Here is a 6,000-nt window from a genome sequence, read left to right as displayed (position 1 = left end):
AAAATAAACAAACATTGTTTATGGCAATATTATCTATGGTTACAAATACTTGATCTTTTAATTAATTAAAACTATTAAAAGGATGAAAGGAATTTTACCTACCACTACAACTCTTATTATTCTTGTTGACTCTGAAGTCCCTTGAGATGTTGATCGTATTTTTTGCCTTGTGTTCTTCTGTACTGGCCCACTTTTTACCCCCTTTTCTTCTCGATTATTTATCTCTGTGGTTGCCTATCTTGTTTAGCAGGCTGGCAGGACCGACGCTTCTATCGTAGCGTCCTTTGTCTTTGGTTATTTAATTTGATATGTCTCAAGGAAACCAGATAGGTGTTCTCTGGACTTCAAAGTCAACAAGAATAATAAGAGTTTTAATGGTAGGTAAAACTCCTTTCATTATTCGCTATTGACTCTGAAGTCCCTTGAGATATCTGTTTGTTATCACCTGGTAAAGCAAGATAGATCCTGCAAGATAGGGTGGATGAACCTAACATGAGAATAAATTAGGTACCTATAACATCTCCTTGCTTTTAGGGTCAGTGCACCGGGCTGAACAGAGAGGTCAACATATTTTGTTCCCCCGCTGTAGAAGTCTGTGTGTCTATCGGTCTCTGGTAAAATGTTTTAAAAGTAGCTTCTTGGCGCCAATTACCTCTCTGCAGGATGTCATCTAGGGGGTAGTTCTCTAACCAATTTAGAGAGGCGACTGCTGATCGAGTACTGCCTGGTGATTCCTGTACCCCTGCATCAGCGAGTACTGACTTCACCCAATTTCCGATGACTGCTAGAGTCGCAGGTTTTGGGGGGCCTCTTGACGAGATAAATAATGCCGGAATATTGCCACCCTCTTCTCTTCTCTCATTGGAAATGCAGATAAGTTTTCGTAGCTAAAATACTGGATCGATGTTTTGGCAACTGGAAGCGCTTAATTTCCATCCAGATTGGCAGTGCCTTGATGTGTCTGTCTTGGAACCAAACACTGGCCATAGAATTATATGGTCGCCATCAAGGCCTGAACAAAAACGATGCATGAGTGCGAGTGAGAAAGTATTCGGCACCCCTACAATCTCTGCGACACGTGGCTAGAGTAAGATAAAAGGTCTACTAGCTACAAGCCAGTTTCCAAAAGTATCGCCATCAAATCGGGGCGAAACGCTTCACATAGCGTCGATAACTTGCGAGCTCGTGTTGCTAAAATTGATATTTTTTGTGTTAAACATAAAGTCAGTGGTAAATATTAAGTAGAAAAGATGGTTCTGTGTGTTGTCCTAAAATGTGGTAGCCGTACTGATAAGCAAGAAGATGGTATTACGTTTCATAAGTAAGTTGATACATGTTCGTGATAATTTATTTGTATTTTATTATATATTTTAATATCAGTGACCTAGTGTTTCTTTAAAATAACTTAAATTATGGATATCTTTATCTAATGGTTGCATTTTGACCGCTTAAAAATACTATATAACGTAAAAAAATAGAAAATTATATTTTAATTCTGAGCGTCTAGTGCGAGCACTTTAGGCGAGCACTAGCGAAATGGTCTATGGTCTCGAACATTTGTAGACGAATGCGTTCGCTCGCTCACAAACCAAACGCAAGGCACGCGGCTTCATTTAGCAATGCAACGGGTGGCGTCTAGATGTATCTATAGTCTAAGGTCGCCATTATCTACTAGGCTATTATCCAGTGACGTCTCGTGGGGGTAGGCAGATTGAGCGTCGCTTGGGGGCGGCAGTTACACGAAGGGTGGCAAATCGAGGAGAATCATTGGGAATATATAGAAACAACTGTACCTAAGCTTAGTAATAACGGAAAAATTCCATTAACAAATTCAACTCACTGATTGGACAATTACTCGAAAAGTATTAATATGACTAAGTATAATTTTTGTCGAGTTCGCGATGTCTAGTTTACTTATGTTGTCCTTGGACGTCACGTCCACAGTAAACAGCAATAACACGTGCAGATTTGCGAATTATATTTGAATTTGGTATAGGTAGGTAGTAAGTACCTACATACTTACTTAATTTTGTGCAAAATGTTTGCCAGTCACTCGCGAGTTTTGGAAGTTGTCAGGCTTAGATTATAGAAAAGTTGTCAGGTGTATTTTTAAATGTATTTGAAACCGTGGACTCGCAAAATTGTTTATTGAACCAGAGATTGCATTTAAATTAAATTTAGCGGTATACCTATATCTTTGTTAGTAATGTATATAATATCTATACAACACATTTCTCAGATATTGGAGTCATGAAAGGATGATAAAAAAAATGTGGCGGCATTTTGTGTAGGGACGTCACTGCCATTATCCGCTACACTGAGTAGGGTAAGGTCATGAAACCGTCTTCCCGATGCGAGTAATAATAATATAGCTGTTCTGCGTGAAACTTCATATAGGTTGTATACTAGTGGTGTTGTTTTCTTGAGGTAGTCCACGATTATTCTTGGATCCCAAATCGCTGGTTTTGTAGGTCTAGTCTTGCGGGAGGATATAGCTTTTAACATATGACGCACTACTATGTTACTGCTGATGTCTTTACTGATCATATGTTTGCAAAAGGTAGCTATGGCTGACGTATGTACAAGAATAGTGTTATATGAAAGACCTTCCTTATTGTATAAGTGACCCAGGTATCTAGTCACTTCAATCGGCTCGGGGGTATTATAGCTTATCGTGTTGTCCATGCACCATGTCTTCCATTTGTCCCATGCAGGTCTATAAGTCTTCAAAGTGGATGGTCGCCAGCCGGAAGTGAGAAGTGATCTGTCCTCTACCGACCAGCTAGAAACTAACTCTGCCCACCTAAAATTATCCATAACTGGAGTTATAGGTCCCGGACTTGTGGAGGTGGATGGTTTGTCACCGTATCCACTAGAAATGACTCCAAGTGCGGGATCGGGTAGGGGGGTTCCAGTGATCTCTGCTGTAGGTCTGCGCTCCAAAAACACTTCTTCCACCATGGGGCCACTAGTAAATATTTTCCCCTTGCCATGTTCAGGTGTGCCAATACTTGTGGAATTAGATTCGGCGGCGGGAATATCCAGGCTAGTTTGAAGTCCCACTGTCGACTGAAGGCATCGTGGAACAGTGCAAGGGCATCGTTCGGATTTCGTGAGACATACGTTGCGACAACATGGGCTGTGTTGGACGCGAACAGGTCTACGTCTGGGAGTCCCCATCTTTGAAATAGGGGAGCTGTAGCTGCCATAACTAGGTGCCATTCTGGGATAATTTTGCTGCGTGAGCGATGGTCTGCCACGCAGATGTATTTTCCTGGAAGGTATTGTGCAGTCAATGATATACTGGCCTGGTTGCCGATTTCCAGGATCTGTCGGCAAAGACTTAGTAGGGTTGCGGACTTTGTGCCCACTTCGTTGTTGATGTAGGCCACCACTGTTTTGTTGTCGGTTTGTAGGAGTAATTCTGATCCCCTGAGCGTTTGCTCCCGGAGTTATATAGCTGAGAGTACTGCATACAGCTCTTTTAGGTTGGAGTGGCGTTTTGTCCATGTACCTGATAGGTGGTATTCGTCTAACTGCGCTCCCCAGCCTGAATCGGCTGCGTCTGTGGTGAGGAAGTGATTGTAGGTTGCCCTGTGAATCTTTCCTGAGGAGCCCACCGCTCGAATCCACCACATGATGTCCTCTCGAGCTTGTGGTGATAATTGAGCCCTCGTACGCTGTAGACGACGGCAATGCAACCTCCCCTGTGGAGTGACGAAGGTTGCAAAGTTGAGTCGCCCGAGGAGGCGTTGGGCCTGCCTGAGCGACCAACTGCCTTTTTGGATCTGCAATCGCAGGTGGTGACGAAGTGATGTGCACTTCTCTGTTGATAGATATTTCCGATTGTTGTGAGTATCCCACGTGATACCCAAGAACTCCCGCTGTTGGCTTGGAATCAGACAAGATTTTTTCTTGTTGATTATCCAGCCTAGTGCCTGCATGAAATCTATCATATAAGTCAGTTGCGACAGAAGAATCTCTCTGGACTGATTTGCCATCAGAAAGTCGTCTAAGTAAGTGACGATTCTCATACCTTTTCCCCGGAGGTGTTCGGCCACCCAGTTTGTTAATGACAGGGCTCGAAATGGAACGAAACGCACCGGAGCGCTGTTCCGGCTCGTGAAATTTGTAAAAATATCGCTCCGTCTCGTGGAAAAAATATGTTGACCGTCTGAGCTAGATAGGCCATAGAATAGAAAATCTGACACACTCATTTTTATAAAATACACATAGGTACGATTTGATGACTATGTAAATATCTTCAGAATATTTGTCGAGCGCTCCGGTTCGTAAACTTTTCCATTTCGAGCGCTGGTTAATGAGGCAAACAGTCTTGGTGCTGCCGACAGTCCGAACGGAAGGCACGTGAATTGAAGGAGTTCTCCTTGGTAAACTAGCCGAAGAAATCGGCGATGTTGTATAGCTATAGGTACATGTAGGTACGCTTGGCTTAGGTCTATTTTTACTAATCAGTCTTCCCTTTGCAGGAATGCTGGGACCTTGAAATGGTGGAACAGTTTGAACGGCCTTGGTTGTAGGAAACCGTTTAGGCGTTTTAGGTCGAAGACGGGTCGTTGACTGCCGTCTTGCTTCCTTACTAGGAACAGGGTTGAGAGGAAGCTCGGAGATGGTTCTGCCGATTCCAATACTCCCGATTTCTTCAGTTCCGCGATTTGTGAAGTGATCTCCGGCGATTGTCGCTTTTGGAAATTCTTCTGGAATTGTACGGAAGGCAATTAATATTAGAGGGGGTTTCTTTATAAACGGAATACGGGTTCCCGTTATTATTTTTAATAATGGTGGTGGTGCACCCTTGGCCCGCCAGATTTCCTGGAGATGCTGGAGGCGTCCCCCTTTGAACGTGGTGAGGGGGACCCGGTCACCTGCGTCTAGGGTAATTGCTCCTCGCACCACCTCGGTTATCTCTGGGAAAACCTCGGTTGGATGGGCGTGGGCCTCTCGGCAAGCCACCCCTAACCTGGTCTGGTATCCTCCTCGTCTATCCCTGCCTCCGAAAGGTGTCCTTGTGTCCACCTGACGAAGTGCTAGGTTGACTCTCCCTGCCCTGGTCAACCACTTTGGTGGTCTGATCGAAGACCTTCTCACGACCCCCACCTCTTTCTAGGAACACCGCCAGTTTATCTTTATTGAAGATAATATGTTCGGCGCTAGGTGGGATCTTGTTAAGAGCCTCTCGCCTGAAGGTGTCTTTTATAACGGCCTCGGCTATTCCGCCTCGTCTAAACCAACTCTGCCCGTTTACCACAAAGGATTCGGGTGACGTCCTCAGACACTTTGTTGAGTGCTGAAGAGGTCCCGAACTCCCTTACGACCGTCTCAAAAAGAGCCGTACCGATGGTGTGGTCGCTGACAGAGTCGACCACTCGCTGTAACGCGTCCCGAATACACTCCTTTTGAGCGAGCATCGCATTTTGGAGGCCGGCGATCGTACGCTCCATTAGATGTATCGTTTGCGATGAACGATCGTAGGGGCGTAACTAATCGTTGAGTCCCAACTCAATGAAAGACGGGGCCACCAAATATTGTTTTTGGGTTTCAGCGCAGCGAACCCCCGCCCAATTATCTGTGTCGAAAAGTTGGAGTCTGGTAAGTTCCGCTACCCGAGCTTTGTCTGTCGTCGGAAAAGCAGGCTCCTGAACTACGACACTAAATACAGGCAACGGAATCCTGTTGGGTTTTTCCGCTGTTTCAGGCCTTGCGGGTGGCCGTAAAAAACTTACCGGAGAGTCGATGTTTACCGTCGGCCTCTGCGGAGTAGGCACCACTGCAGGCAGACCCTGTTGGGTCAAGATTGAAAAAATCTGAGATACCTTGTTATCCAGTGACATTACTGATGCCCTCAGTTCACCTACTGGATCGTCCAACAGTAATTCCGACTCATTCGAGTCGGTCTCCATCGCTAGTCCCTCAACCAAAGACAAAGGACGCTACGTTATTTTCAACAATCCTTTTGTGAGAATTATTTTTAAGAAGTTA

This window comes from Rhyacophila brunnea, unplaced genomic scaffold (assembly GCF_057557595.1).
Source record: "Rhyacophila brunnea isolate RB1 unplaced genomic scaffold, BYU_Rbru_1.0 scaffold_13, whole genome shotgun sequence".
Lineage (NCBI taxonomy): Eukaryota > Metazoa > Arthropoda > Insecta > Trichoptera > Rhyacophilidae > Rhyacophila > Rhyacophila brunnea.
The sequence above is the reverse complement of the archived record's forward strand: the minus strand, read 5'-3'. Positions refer to the sequence as shown.